At 41.7% G+C, this 16,212-nt stretch overlaps 1 protein-coding gene across 2 annotated transcripts in view; it reads left to right on the top strand.

Annotated features, from left to right (window-relative positions):
• Positions 1-16,212, top strand: part of LOC122549709 (dual 3',5'-cyclic-AMP and -GMP phosphodiesterase 11A-like) — a 306,454-nt gene that overhangs the window by 1,132 nt on the left and 289,110 nt on the right. The window lies entirely within an intron of this gene.

Genomic DNA, 16,212 nt, shown 5'->3' with positions numbered 1-16,212 from the left:
GCCTTGGCCAAAATAAATTGACATAAATCGGTATGGGTTGGGTCTGGTGGGATATAAATACATTTAGATGTAAAACGGTTCATTTTCGTTTTTTTTTAAAAAAAGATAGGTGCCAGGCCGTCAGTATCCTTCTGGGAGGTAGGAAGGCCATTGCAATGTTTTAGTGTGGCTCTGTGTCTTAAATTTGATTTCCGTTTCAGTAGTTTGGCTGGACAGCTAATTTCCACAGGATTTGGGCAACCTGAAAACTAAAGGGAGATATGGGAATGCTGAAAGAAAGAGGTAAATTGGTTTCCAGCACTGCTTCTGGCCAGGAGGTGCAGGGACACCCGTTCCCACTCAATAGTTGGATAACCCTTACAATTGGGACACAACATGATCAAGCACACTCTGCAGTATTTGTACCTTAGTACCTTCTCACCGCCCCCCCCCCCCCCCCAATAATTGAATCCCCCATTGTCACTTTCTCCCATCCTACAATAAAACTTTGATCAATTCTCCTATTTGTTTGTTCCACCCATCACATCCCCAAAGCCCCATGATTAACTCCAGAGCCTAGAAACCACTGTGTATGGTCTAAGCTCAAATTCGCAGGAGCCTTCTTGCCCAACAAGGAGCTGAGCTGGTCAGTCAGTCTGACATCCTGGAGTGGATTCTGTTTGAAATTTTAAAAAAAATCTCTTGGGATTCAGAGAAAAGTGGACTTGCTAACTCTACCAGCAAGGAAGTGCTATCTAAGTAAATATCCAGGCTGTTGAGTCAGGAAGGAATTAATGATTAAGTGATGATGAATAATGCTCACAGTGACAAAATTGTTTGCTCATTTTCTGGACACATTGAATCTTGTTTGTGTGGGAATATTAATAGATCTTAACTTGGGATGCAAGTCCTTCAGAATTGTCTGAAAGGGACCCAACATTTTCATGCAGTGGGTGGTGCATGTATGGAATGAGCTACCAGAGGAAGTGGTGGAGGCTGGTACAATTACAACGTTTAAAAGGCTGGGTATATGAATAGGAAAGGTTTAGAGGGATATGGACCAAATGCTGGCAAATGGTACTAGATTTATTTAGGATATTGGGTCTGCATAGACGAGTGGGACTGAAGATGCTGTACATCTCTATAGCTATGAATCTATGTTGCAAAAACTGAAATGAATCTTTAGGTAACTGTAGGAAACAACCTGAGAGATAAAAGATAGGGTCAATTTTTAAGAGTGCTCTTTTAATTTTCTTGGAACATTTGCTTATTAGTTATAATATGAAGAGTTAGAGGATAATATACTGCCCAAGAACTGAAAATCAAACAATTGAGTCATAATGAGCCTGTTCCTTTCCAATTTGTGTGGGAAGGAGGTGTCAGAAGGATAGATGTGTTGAGAAATGAGCAGCAGCAGTATGGGAGTGGGATTGTTGGAGACATAAAATGATACTTCTATGAAAGCATCGAAATACAGTTAGCAACCCTATCCTGAACATTCTTGGGTTTAGCGGTAAGCACAGGTTAGCAATCTCATTGGGATACTAGTGAAAATCCAGCCCCTTTGCCATTTTTGATGCTTTCTTAGTTGTCATTTAAGGGCAAGATGTTTAATTTTTCCCTTTTCAGATAAGTTGCAAGCCAGGAATAGCATTATAGTGGTGGGGCTGGGGTGCTGGATTTTCTCTGGTATCCAAATAATGTTACCACACTGCCCTTACCTCTAAACACACCTGGAAAAGTATGATTTGTAGATAGGTTCCTAACAACCTTTGTAAAATTTGAATGCAGTGTGCTAACTGTCATTTAGGGAAAGAACTTGCAGATTATTTTTCATTCTGTTCATAGAATCCCTACAGTGTGGAAACAGGCCATTTGGCCCAACAAGCCCACACCGACCCTCTGAAGAGTAACCGACCCAGGGCCTATTCCCCTACCCCATTACTCTATGTTTACTCCTGACTAATGCTTCTAACCTACACATTCCTGAACACTATGGACACATTTAGCATGGCCAATCCACCTAACCTGTACATCTTTGGACCATGGGAGGAAGCCAGAGCACCTGGCGGAAATGCGTGAAGACACGAGGAGAATATGTAAACTCCACACAGTCGCCTGAGGCTGGACTTGAACCGAGGTCCCTGGTGCTGTGAGGCAGCAGTGCTAACCACTGCCTTGATACATAAAAATATTTCAGGTCACAACTACCCTGATTACTTCCCCTTTACAGAATTTTATGAATGGTGATGGATGAAGTTACATAATACAAAAGGACTGAGGTATCTGGCCAAGCATTAGTGTATCAATTGATACTGGGTCTGGTGTTCTGCTCCCCTAACTGAACCAATGTTCAGGTTCTCTTCTTCCATGACCAATGCTCGTATCTAACACTCCAGATTCTGAAATCCCCCTCAACCCAACAGTCAGATTCTGCACCTACCTGAATTTGACTCTCTGCCTCTGCCTGACACCTGCATCCCTCAGACCCTTGCTCTGTGTCTTCTCCCTCGACAGTGTCACTCAGGCTCAGAACCAGTGGGCACTTCATGAAGACAGCTGTTCCAGCCTTCTGTTACTCAGGTGCATAGTGGCTAGAGTAACACCCACCTTCAGCTCCTCCAGTTATAGGTTTCTTCTCACTAACGTTTGCAATTGCTCTCGACAGAGATTGTGTCTCTGGAAGTGCAGCAAGAGTGGGAAGGCAGGAACCTGAGATTGGTGGAATTGGAACAGCACCAGGAGACAGGAACAATAATTGGAGGAGCAGCTCCTCACAGATTCTGCATCTCCCACATAATGGGAAGGATTTTCCTTCAGTTTTCTTTGTGTTTTTAAAGGCATTTGAGACTTTTTGAGAGAGAGAGTTCACCTCCCACATTGATTGGAAATAGTGGAGGGAGGGCAGATGGGTTGGTGAGGTGACTCATTTGTGCAACCATTCACCTCAAGGGCAGAAACTCATTAGATTTTGATAAGTGCATACATGGGATGTACTGATCACAACAACAAACAGCTTCAAAATGGTGCCTCATCTTCCCTCTGGTACTTCTGCCAATTACTTGGTTACTAAATCTCTTGCCTTTGGAAACAGTTTCATTGTAACTACTGTTAAAACACCTCTTAATTTTGAACACCTCAATGAAATCTCCAATTCAACTCTTATTTTATGAATAATCCCAGTTTCTGTAGCTTCTTCACATGACACCCCTCACAGTTGGTACTCTTCTTGTCTAACTCCTCTTCATTTTTTCTGAGATATTCCTTGAGCTGTAGTACCTGTGATCATAAAATACTCGAGCTGAGGCCTAATCAGTGACCTTTTTTTACAGTGATGACAACTGTTCAGGTTGAGGTGACAGAACTATGACAACAGGTAATTTGGGATCAATACCTTATCAAATGGCCCCAGCCAATGGAAAAATAGTTGTGCAATGTTACAGTGTGAACTTACATTTCATAGGATGTTGTTGATTTTTACAGCATCTATGCTGCCATCATTAATTAAATGCATTGAAACTGCAGCTAACCAGCAGTTTATACATTACAGAGAGTTTTGATAGCTTAAAAGTCAGCAACAATAATTTAAAGTGGGAGAATTTCTTAGTTTTCCAAAATGTAGAGATAATGTAAATGATTAAGTAAACTATTTTACTTCATTGCCATACAATGACCAGAGAAATTCTTTCCATCAAGTGATAAAATTATTTATTCAATTAATTTTGGAAGAAATGTGTTTGTGCAGTCTTAAGACATTTTCTTATGAATGTTTGGCAGCCATAAATATATTCAAATAAATATTAATACATTTAATGAAAAACTGGAGGCTATAACAATCTGAGGCATGCATACGTTGGGAGTGATACAGTGCTCGAGACTATCTTGGTGTAATTTCAGTTCTGACAAATTGCTGGACCCTTATTTGACATACTTTGGAAGGATTAATTATTATCCTTAGATTCTGAGTTCTAATGTATCAAAAATGTCAATTTGCATTTAAGTAGGAACATTTTAAAAATAAAAGCTGGCCAGCATCTGTAAATAAGAGGCAGCAGTTGGAATTCTCATCATATGCTAAGAACAACAGTGAAAGTAATAGTTTTCTATTTTTCAGTACAAAGAAATAGAATACTTTCATTTCAACATAAGACCAGCTAGCACATGGGAATATGTATTCATAAGTTTATTCATAAGATTATACTTTTATTTGGAAACAAAAACACAGCCAATTTTAATGCACCAATAAAAATGATAAATGAATATTGCTTGAATGAGCAATGAATGAGGCACATAACTGATACAAATAGACAGACCCGAAGTATACAAAAAAGGCAATAAATAAAGCAGTATGTTACTGAGAAAATTAATATAATCTAAAGGCTTGGAGCAGTCGGCAGTAAGTCTTGAAGTTGTGTGACTTAAGATAACACATAAGAGACCAGCATTAATATTAGTGTAAGGCAATGTAGAGAATATAGATGGGCTCTATTACAAATAGTTAGGTCAAGAACAGAGGTTAGCTCAAGAGTTGAAGCCTTTAGTAAAGAGGCTGTGTAAGAGATAATTTCTGTTCTACGATAATTTGAGATCGAAACAATAAAATGTTGCAAAAGTTAGACACCAGGCCAGTAACAAAGTTCAGTAATCTTCTGACATTTTGAGATTCTATTTGTTTACTTTTCATTAACATTACAAAAAATAACTCATGGACCCAGAACAGAAATTTTAAAAATCCACCATAACCAATTACAGAGTTCCTGCTATCTCTGAAGTAACCTAATGTGTGTATTTTGTTAACCTTCTCAATAATTTTTGTCCCATCTGAAGGGCTTTGTAAAACCATAACCAACCCTATCGCTTTATTCCTGATGAAGGGCTTTTGCCCGAAACGTCGATTTTGCCTGTCCTCGGATGCTGCCTGAATTGCTGTGCTCTTCCAGCACCACTGATCCAGAATCCATAATTAATGTCTAAAATATGGAATAGGTATACAGCTATTATTGTGAGCATTTTATTCTCTCATTGTAAATTGCTAGTGGTAAGAATGAGAGAAAAAGGTTTATCATGTTTATTGGTAAAGTTGATTTTATATATTAATTGTATTAGCCTTCTTAGTAAATAACAGACATGATCCCTCCACAAACCTACATTGAATTTGGTATATCCTTCAAAAACAGAATAAAGCCACCCCTGAATTCAGAGCTGCCAGTAATTATAAAATATTGGAGAGCCGTAATCTTAGTTGCTATCATTGTGTAGTGATATCACATTAACTTCTCTAATGGGATTAAGAACCATCCAAAATGAGGATTGAATTGACCCCTCTTCAGTCACCTGGTGAACATCATCACTCAGTGGAACCCTGAAATATAATTTCTAATGATTTCATGAAACTCTCATCTCCCGCGAGATCTTGGAAAATGTTGCTCAAATTTCAGGAAATGTGTTCTTTATTATCATTTTCAAATACACTTGCAGTATACTTTCTCACATCTTAGTTTCAACAAATTTAGAATATATTTGGTCCCCAGTAATGTTTTCTTTTGTAAACAGTGATGTACTTGCTATGAAACCCGAGAAAAAGCTATTTATCCTGTGCTATTGACTATCCCCCTCTCTTTGATTTCTCACCTTTTATTTCATTTCTCTTTACGTATATCTGACACCTTTTTCTTCAAAGCACATCACCTGATTAGTTATTTAGTATTCTATAGTTATAATTGTAGGACAGTTCAGCTCAAATGAATCTGTCTAATAATCACAGGGTAATTGCAGAGGACAAAATATGTTTAGTCCAGAAAGATCCTAATCTTAAATCCCTACCCTCTCCTATTTGATGTGATTTGATTTACTATTGTACTGAGATACAGTGAAACATTTCAGCAATCAGTTGATGTTAATAAAAAAAAGTCTTCCTCTTAATCATTGTTCTGCTCCTCAGAGGGGGTGGATCTGTGGGTGCCCAGCACTGTTCTCTTCAGGGCTGAGGTTCACTTGGACAGGAGAGAGAATCAATTCTGTAAGAAGAATGAAAGCTTGAGCAGGTTAAGAATGCATTAGTATTGATGGTTTTTCGAGAGCAACACAATGAAGCTTACTGGGTTGATTGCCCATTCAGGTCTTCCATGACCAATCGTTCATTCTCTGGCCGAATCTGGAACATGTTCCTCATGCGGTGTGAGGAACCTCATGTCCACAAACCACCTCGTTGTGGGAGAGTTTTGTCCTGCCATAAGACAAAGGGAGGGTGTGAGTGTGATGACGGGTGGATGGAAGACCACTTAGTGGTGATACAGGAATGGGGCTGGTTTGTTCCCAGTGAGTAAGTAGGAAGTGCAGAAGGCAGGATGTGTTACTAGTTTCGGAGACTGAGGTGGGTGAGAATTGTTGAGTGGGCATGCTGCAAAATAGTGAGAGAGTTGTCCACGAAACTCAGTGAGAGATGTGTGCATTAGCAGAGTTAGCGAGTGGTGGACCTGTGAATGCGATACAGCAGACAGATGATAGTGGCACTTAACCGTATGAATTTAGAAGATCATTCAGCTTCTTTCTGCAATCCTGAGCATTGTGCTTTAACTGGGTTACATCACTGACTCAGGGAGCTACCCAGCATGGCTGTGTTTAGTGGCATGTTTTCAGTCAGTTGCTCACATTTTCCCCACCCAATTCACCAGCACAACCAGGTCCATGACAGTGAATTGATATCCCTTTCTGGGCCATGTCCTGAATGCAGAGCTTTGAGTACTGGAGTGCGAAGGACAGCTTCTAGCTTTGAATGTCAGAAGTGCTTTGCGGCTGGACTCTAAATGTGGCACGAGCTGGGTGAACACTGGAAGGTGCTGGCAATGTGAGCATCTCTACTCTCATCCTATGTAATTCCATGAAATGGGAACCATAGAGCTCAGAAGCATAATTTAAGGAGGTGAAGAGTGGAACATTATGTGAGTAAAGCTTGTGTGCCATGGTGGAGTGGACACCAGGAATCTCATTAATTGCAAATGAAAGAATTCTGCCCATAGTCAATGATGTATGTTTAATATGTACTTACTGTTGTAATGTCAAAATATATACAGTACGATTCCACAAATGGGAAATTTTTTTTTTTGTTAATTACAATCTTATTGATTTTTCTTTTACTTTATCTCTGGCTTTTTCAAATGGAAGTAATTTTGATGTCCATTATATTTTTCTGATGCACTTTCTTCCCTCAAGTCCGTCCTTCCACCTCTGACAAAACTTGTAGTAACATATTTATGCAACTTTTAAAGATTCTACCAAGTTTTCCTTTCTCTCCGCAGTATTCGTAGATTCTTTTCTATCCATTCTCATTTGTTGTATTTATTAACACATTGAGGCTCACATTGATTTAACCTTGAGCTTGTGATTTTAGGAATAAACATATTTATATTTCTGGCCCATATTTATTCTGCATGCTTAACATTATATCTTTAGATGTGAGCTGCTTGGCCCCTGGTTGATATTGGGCTGGATTCAATACACTGTCACGATTGGTTAAAAGGTTGGTGGGAAGGCGTGCGAACAATTCTTTCAACCATTTTACTGCTGTTGAGCTCTAAATTGCGTTGAGGTGGGACTTCTGCTCCTTGGCATTGGCAAACTGACTCTAAGTTCTGCTGGCCAGTCAGAGGCCAGCAGTGATATTCAGTATGGTGGCCACTGCCAAAGCTGCAGTGAGGCCCATGAGGGTGCATTCATTGTCGGAGCCAGTATTACAGGTGAGTCTGGGGTCTTCTGAGGGCACAGGTGAGGGGCATGGGTTTCTAGCATAGAATTGCCAGAGGAATGGTTGAGAAGTAGTATATTAAACCTTGTGAAATCCCTCCAATGGACCTGGGAAATCCATTAATGACATTGTTCCCTCAAGCTGACAAAGCTGTTTAAACTTGGTGCCGGGTTGAAGCAAACCCCATGGGGTGTTAAATAGCCCTCCTGCCCATCATCTTAGCGTCGGTGTCACACACTTTAAGGTGGAGATGTAAATGCTGATGGAGAGGGGAGAAGAGTGTTTCGAATTGTAAAAATGTTAAACTGATTTCAAGCCTCTGCTTTTGAAAAAATAAATGTAGAACAGCCTATATGTGGCAGTGACAGTTGAAAAACTGATCAGTTCTCGGAGTTGCAACACCTGTTTGTTAGATTGCCCCAAGAGTTATCATTATTATTTCATTAATAATGGCTGGCTACCTTCCTCAACATACAGTTATCTCAGTGGGGTCAGAAGAAAGTGAGGACTGCAGGTGCTGGAGATCAGAGTGAAAGAATGTGGTGCTGGAAAAACACAGCTGGTCAGGCAGTATCGGAGGAGCAGGAGAATCGACATTTCGAGCATAAGCTCTTCATCAGGAAGGGGACTGAGAGGCAAGTGGGAGAGGGGTGGAGCTGGGGGAGCAGAGGTAGCTGGAAAATCAAAAGTTTGATGAAGGTGGGAGTGAAGGTTTAGGTCGGAGAGGAGGATGAAGTGGACAGGTCAGAATGAAAATAGACAGGTAGGACAGTACAAGAGGGCGGTGCTGATTTGGAGAGTTGGGTCTGGGATAAGATGGGGGAAGGGGAAATTGGTGAAATCCACATTAATCCCGTGTGGTTAGAAGGTTCCAAGGCGGAAGAGGAGGCGTTCTTCCTCCAGTTGTCGGGTGATCTAGAGCTCGGCCTGTCTGTCCATCTTCATTTCTACCTATCGGCTCCACCCTCCTCTCTGACCTATCACCATCACCCCCACCTTCATCTCCCTATCGCATTCCCAGCCCCACTCCCTTCCTATTCATCTCTCAGCCCTCTTGGGCCACCCCCTCATTCCTGATGAAAAGCTTATGCTCGAAATGACAACTCTTCTGCTCCTAGGATGCTGCCTAACCTGCTGTGCTTTTCCAGCACCACTGGGTAAGAGAAGAGGGTGGTTATAAGTTCACAGCTTGATTGACAGCTGATGTAGTTTAGCTGTCATTGATGTGAGGGTTATACTTGTAAGTCCATTTGTTTTGTTAGGATTAAGTATGGAGGGCATTTTGAAGCTTATAATTTTGTTAATATGATTGCTTAATTATAAGAAGGAGTACAATATATTGTTAGATCTTTATTTCATCTCAGTATGTCTTCCAAGGTGAAAACTAGATGAGTTTGACGTGGATGGTGTAAGGACAGGGGAAGTCGCTGGAAAGGCATAGTTTGAGATAACTGAATTAAATCAGCTGAGAGGCTGTGACTTACCACAGGAGTAGGTGAGGGCATGAGTATTAAGTTGACATTGAGACTATAAGTGTCCAGTGTGGAGTTAAGAGTTGTCATGGAGGCTGTGAGGGGCCATAGTGGGTACATGGAGTCATGCATTGGTATGAAGGCTATATGGAGCCATCAGGGTGAATGTCAGGATCAATGTGTGTTGGAGAGTGAGAACTAGATGGTGGCATATTAAACAAAATGACAGACTGTAAGAAAACCAAAATGGACCTTGGCACTCGGCAGGTCTTGTAGCTGCCTTCAAAGTATACTTGGTGTTCTGACATGAGCTACCCCTCTTGGGAATGAAAATCCAGCTCCAGGATATCCAGACCCTCAAAAACGTGCCAAGAGGTTGACATGCTAAGGGGCATTAGATTTCCTCAAAGAACAAAACTAAATGTGGCCTTCAGACAATGAAACCTGCCTCTGGACCCAAATGTAAATAAATTTTGTCCGATATGTTGATCTATTTTATACTTGTGGTATTCCTATATGTACACTTTGTTAAAGATTTGCCTGCCTCAGTGTCTGCCCATTTGTGGTTTCCAGTTCTAGTATATCATTTTCTGCACTGATATGGATATTGCTGTTACCTAACTTCTGTACATCTACCTGAAATCTTGTTTGCTTCATCTCCCCTCTCTTCTCATTTAGATAAATCAAAGCTATGTTAGACAATTTTGAAAAATTTTATCATAAGATAGCAGAAAATAATCCATTATAGTCACTCAGTCTCACTGAAGTATCATTCCTACTTTCACTCTTAAAATTTCTCACTCAACTTCAGAGATTGGAGGTGAAATAACTGCACAGAGGCCAGTATCCCATCACTGAGTCACCCTTTATTTACCATGCATAGTACTTGTCACTGGTCTGGCTTTCTCAGATCCAGCTGATTAAACATTACCTCTGACACTTCTGTTTTTTTTCTGGTTACAATATTTTATAAAACAAATTACAAAACAGTTTACAAAAAAAAAGAGTTAACATTTACACTGTATACAACAGCAATTTTACAAGGGAGAGGAGCAGCAAAGCCAGACCCCAAACCTCACCGTTCAACCAGTTTACAGGGAGATGAGGACAAACCTCAAATCCCAGTTTCACATATAAAAGACAGTGACAATGACATTTGTACATAAAAGGATGATCCACTGACATAAACGGTGCATATAATACAGACCCAGCAAGCCCCCGTCCCTCCCACCTTCCGGCCACTCTAAGGCAGCCCGCCCCTACTCACCTTCCGGCTCTCTGTCCACCCCATGCCCCTTCCAGTTCTCAGTCTGCCCTGACACACCTTTTGACCACCTCTGGGGCAGCCCGCCCCGGTACCCACCCGGGGTGACAGCAGGCAGGATGGCCTATCCACCTTCTAGCTTCACTAACCACCCTCAGCACCTTTCGACAACCTCGGGGCAGCCCGCCCCGGTACCTGCCCGTGGTGATGGCGCTGAGGATGGCTACCCGGCTTCTGGCTCTCGGTCTGCCCCTATGTAATCTCCTGTTTATTTTTTTTTCTTTTTTTCAGTGACAAGCACTGCCCTTCATATCAAAGGGCAATGCAACCATTCCCCTTCTTTTTTTCTTCTTTTTTTTTAATGGTGTGTGTGTGTGCAGGTGTGAGACACAGTGAAAGACACAAAGTGCATGAATCTTTATTCAATTTCCACCACCAGGAAGATAGGAAAACACCCGGGTGGCATCTCCTGTTTATTTTTTTTATATCTCCTGATTATTATTAATTTTTTTTCTCCCCAATTATTTTTTAATTTAACCCCCATACTACCGCCTAACTGCGATAGTGCTAATTTCCTGGTTATACCTTTTTTTTCCTTTTTTTTTCTTTTTTTTTAAACGCCCGCACTACCACCTAAGTGCGGTAGTGTTTATTTTTCCCCAGCACCCATGGTGTGTGTGTATACGTGTGAGACACAGTGAAAGACACAAAGTGCACGAATCTTTATTCAAATTCCACCACCAGGAAGATAGGAAAACACCCGGGTGGCCAGTGACAAACACTGCCCTTCACATCAAAGGGCAGTGCTGTGTGATCAAAACAGTGAAGGGGAGGGTAGGGACTAAATCAAAATAGATTTGGAGGGAGAAATGATGCACTCCACACCCTGCGGTGCCCACCTCTCCCTGAACTCCTCCAGGGTGTTGGTGGACACCGCGTGCTCCTTCTCCAAGGAAACCCGGGCCCTAACGCAACCGCGGAAGAGGGGCAGGCAGTCGGCCCTAACAACCCCCATCTCCTGTTTATTTTTATTTCCCCCTGCGGCGCCCACCTCTAATGTCCCATTTATTTATTTATTTTTTATTTTAACCCCCACACTACCACCTAAGTGCGGTAGTGCTTATTTTATCCCCAGCACCCATGGTGTGTGTGTGTGCAGGTGTGAGACACAGTGAAAGACACAAAGTGCACAAATCTTTATTCAAATTCCACCACCAGGAAGATAGGAAAACACGCGGGTGGCCAGTGACAAGCACTGCCCTTCACATCAAAGGGCAGTGCTGTGTGATCAAAAACAGTGAAGGGGAGGGTAGGGACTAAATCAAAATAGAGTTGGAGGGAGAAATGATGCACTCCACTCCCTGCGGCGCCCACCTCTCCCTGAACAACTCCAGGGTGTTGGTGGACACCGCGTGCTCCTTCTCCAAGGACACCCGGGCTCTAACGTAACCGCGGAAGAGGGGCAGGCATCTCCTGTTTATTTTTTTTTCATTTTTTTTTCTTTTTTTTTAAAGGAGAGTCCTTGCACATACACTCACAATAGGCAAACAACAGGGTGGCCAGTGACAAACACTGCCCTTCATATCAAAGGGCAGTGCTGAATCTCCGGTTTACTTTTTTTTTTCTTTTTTTTTCCTTTTTTTTTATTTTAACCCCCACACTACCACCTAAGTGCGGTAGTGCTTATTTTATCCCCAGAACCCATGGTGTGTGTGTGCAGGTGTGAGACACAGTGAAAGACAAAGTGCACGAATCTTTATTCAATTTCCACCACCAGGAAGGTAGGAAAACACCCGGGTGGCCAGTGACAAGCACTGCCCTTCACATCAAGGGACAGTGCTGTGTGATCAAAACAGTGAAGGGGAGGGTAGGGACTAAATCAAAATAGAGTTGGAGGTAGAAATGATGCACTCCACTCCCTGCAGTGCCCACCTCTCCCTGAACAACTCCAGGGTGTTGGTCGACACCGCGTGCTCCTTCTCCAAGGACACCCGGGCTCTAACGTAACCTCGGAAGAGGGGCAGGCATCTCCTGTTTATATCTGTCAGCCAGGACTCCCTGATTGGACCAGGTTAACAATCCTATTCTGTGAGATCCACCTGGCGGACCTGTTTAGAATCATTACAGTAAACATTTCTGCTCACTCACCAGATGTGAATATCTTAATAATTCACTCTTCCCAAGACACTTAGACATTCGCTAATTTATTGATTGTTCTTGTTGAATTGTAACAAAAATACTCAGGGCTTTTTTTAACTACCTTGATTGTTTTTAGACTGTAAAATTGCACATCTACTGGTGTGGAAACCATCTTTCCCAGCTCAAGGAAAGCAGATGAATGAGGGGAGGACAACGGAAGCATTTCAAAGACTCTCTGAAGGCTTCCTTCATGAAATGCAAAATAGATGTCGACGAATGGGACACTCTCATTCTGAAGAAACAGATACGGGGGAACCTACTGTCATGTCCCTCCAGACGCTTTGATAATACTTGGTGGCAAGAGAAAGTACGGAGTCGGAACTGGAGAAAGGAATGCCAGCGATTTCCAAGGCCAAGGGTCAATTCTACCTCTTTGAAACACCTGCCAAATACCTGATTGGAGATGCAGCTATAGGATTGGGCTCATCAGCTGCACAAAAACTAACAGAACCCAGGACCAGTGACACAGAATTTCCGAGGTGGACAGTCATATTTGTTAGTGATGTGTTATGACATGCATAACCCCCCCCACCCTCTGCTTAATTTAAACCAGCAACACAGAAGATTTATCCCGTGCAGTAATTTGCAAACATTCGAGAGGCCAAGAACTATCCCAAAGGTCACTATTAAAGTAACAATTAACAACTTTATTTCTTAAATTACAACAGAGAATAATTAACTAACAACTATTTACAACTCCTTCTCTAATCTCTTTTACCCTCCCCTTCTACAATACTAGTCCGATTAAAACCTTCGATTGAATTTTGGTAAATCTTAAATGTCAAAACCAGCCAGCTGTCGAATCTTCTCTTTATATCTTCCTCAGTCTTTTTTTCTTCTCAGGGATTTCTGTTTCACAGGTCACTGATCGATAAAGGTACCTTTTAAAAGAGCTATTCTCTAGACAGTCTGCACGTGTTGGTGGCTTGGCAGTTCTCCCTCAACTGTTCAATTTTCCCAGGTCTTATACCCCCAAAGCACCGGATTGTGTCATTGGCTTTTAATATTGTCAATATATTCAATTCAAACTGGATTGGAGTTTGGTATTTTTCGGGTGTAATTTAAACCGATTGGTCTAATTTGAATTTGTTGTTTTTTTGTCACCAGGCAACCAGCAACACTAGCTGCTGAAGCAAAAAGTTACATTGTATCTTGTTCAGAACACTTGGTACTGTCAGCTAGTTCTGCTAGCTTTTAACTTTCTTAAAGGTATATCGTCACAACAGATTTTACACTAATAATTGATATCCATTATATAGTTTGTTACTCACCTATATGTCCTCAGGTTTACTCACATTTCTTATTAAAATTTACAAATCATTCCCATTCCCTTTCTACCCTCTGCATTTGTCACTATTTCATGACTAGTGTCCTTGACTATTTTGATAGATATCTCCAGCTCTAAGGTGACAGGCTTGGCTTTTTTTTTAGTTTGGACATTTTACTTAACGATGGTTACTCATTTATGAAGTTTATGGTAGTCCTTTACCTCAATTATCCCTTTAATTACATCTCACTTTTAAATTCACGTACATTTCCCAAGAAAGTCACAACCCATTTTGTTAACCATATTCAGCAATAATCAAGTTTTTGTGTTTTCAGAAAGGTGAGGGCTTAGGGGTGTTGTCACTGGCCTAGAAATTAAAAGAGCATGGTAATATTCTGGGGATCTGGGTTTGAACCCCACAATGGCATATGATGGAATGTGAACTCAATTCAGTAAATGTCTGGAACTAAAAACAACAGTGAAATCTTTGTCATTAGTGAGTTTTTCATGTTCTTTTATGGAAGGAAAACAGCTCTGGCCTACATCTGACTCCAGACCTTAGCAAGCCATTCAGTTGTATCAACCACTAAACACCTGGCATTAACTAAGGCACTGGAAATGACACTGGCAGATTCAACCCTGTTAACCATGCAAAGCCATCCTCAGTAAGATATAGAGGTTAAGGTCAACATTTGGAGAGCTGTCTAATGAGATAGTCAAGCAACAGCTTGATATTGTCTGACAGGTATGCTTCTGAGTTTGTCTCTATCCCAGACAACACTAACATCATCATCCCTGGGTATGTCTGAGCCGACCAGCAGGACAAGGCCAGCAGAAATGGCGGCACAGTGCTAAGCAGTCAGGATGGAGTTACCCTGGGAGTGCTCAACATTAACTTGGAACCCGATGAAGTGTTATGACATCAGGTCAAACATGGGCAAAGACCTATCCTGATTACTCAAGAATGTACTCAAGTTGGAGACTTCAATTTTTCTCAAGTGGATTGGCAGTACCACTATTAACTGCGAGCTGGTCAAATCTTAAAAAATGTAGCTGTTAGACTGGGTCTATGGCAGGTGGTAAGGGAACCAACAAGAGGAAGAAGTTTATTGATCTCATCCTCACCAATCTGCTGGTTAGATGCATCTCTGATAATGACAATATCAGGAAGAGTGACCACCGTATGGTCTTTATGGAGATGAAGACATCTCTCCACATTGTCGATCCATCCATGTTGTGGGTATTATCATCATGCTAAATGCTTAGTCTTTGAACCAATCTAGCAATACAAGACTGGGCATCCACGAGCTGCTATGGGCCATCAGCAGCAGAATCGTACCAAACACAATCTGCAACCTCATGGCCTCGTATATCCTTCACTCTACCAGTACTGGATCAATCCTGGGTCAATGAGGATTGCAGAAGAGCATGCCAGGAACATCGCCAGGCGTAAAAATGAGATGTCAACCTGGTGAAAATGTACAGCTGGACTACTTGCATGCCAAACGGTATAAGCAGCAAATTATAGATAGGGCTAAGCAATTCCGCAACCAATGGATCAGATCTAAGCCATAGTATAGGAAGGACGTGATTGCAATGGAGGGGTACAGAGATGTTGTTGTCTGGGTTTGGAGTTTAAAAGAGAGGCTGAATAGGCTTAGATTCTTTTCTTTCAAGAAGAGGAAGAGGCGGAGGTCCAAGCATGCTGAAGGTGGATAGGAACCAGCTGTTCCCCTTAGTTCAAGGGTCAGTAACAAGGGGGGATAGCTTTAAGGTGAAGGGCAGGAGGTTTAGTGGGTTTTGAGAAGTTTTTTTTCACCTGGAGGTTGGTTGGGATGTGGAGTGCATTACCTAGTGAGAAACCTCTGGGCCTTTAAAAAGATACATGAATGAGCCCATGAAATGTGATAATAGTCAAGGCTAGTGACCAAGTGGTGGAATTTGGAATTAGTGTAGATATGTCAGTGCAGAATGGCTTCTTCTGTTCTGTATGATTCTATGACTGTACAAGTCCTACTACATCCAGTTGAGTGATGGTGGACAATTAAACAACTCACTAGAATAGGAGGCTTCAAAAGCATCCCCATCTTCAATGATACTGTGTTGAAACAGGTCATTTGGCCCAACAGTCGAGAGTGTAGTGCTGGAAAAGCATGGCAGGTCAGGCAGCATCTGAGGAGCAGGAGAATCAATATTTCTTCATATTCCTGATGAAGGGCTTCTGCCTGAAAGGTTGATTCTCCTGCTCCTCAAATGCTGCCAGACCTGCTGTGTTTTTCCAGCACCA

Source organism: Chiloscyllium plagiosum, unplaced genomic scaffold (genome assembly GCF_037043375.1).
Source record: "Chiloscyllium plagiosum isolate Xiang-an unplaced genomic scaffold, Cpla_swu_hap1 HiC_scaffold_5, whole genome shotgun sequence".
NCBI classification, from domain to species: Eukaryota; Metazoa; Chordata; class Chondrichthyes; order Orectolobiformes; family Hemiscylliidae; genus Chiloscyllium; species Chiloscyllium plagiosum.
This window is presented reverse-complemented; position numbering and strand designations above follow the sequence as displayed.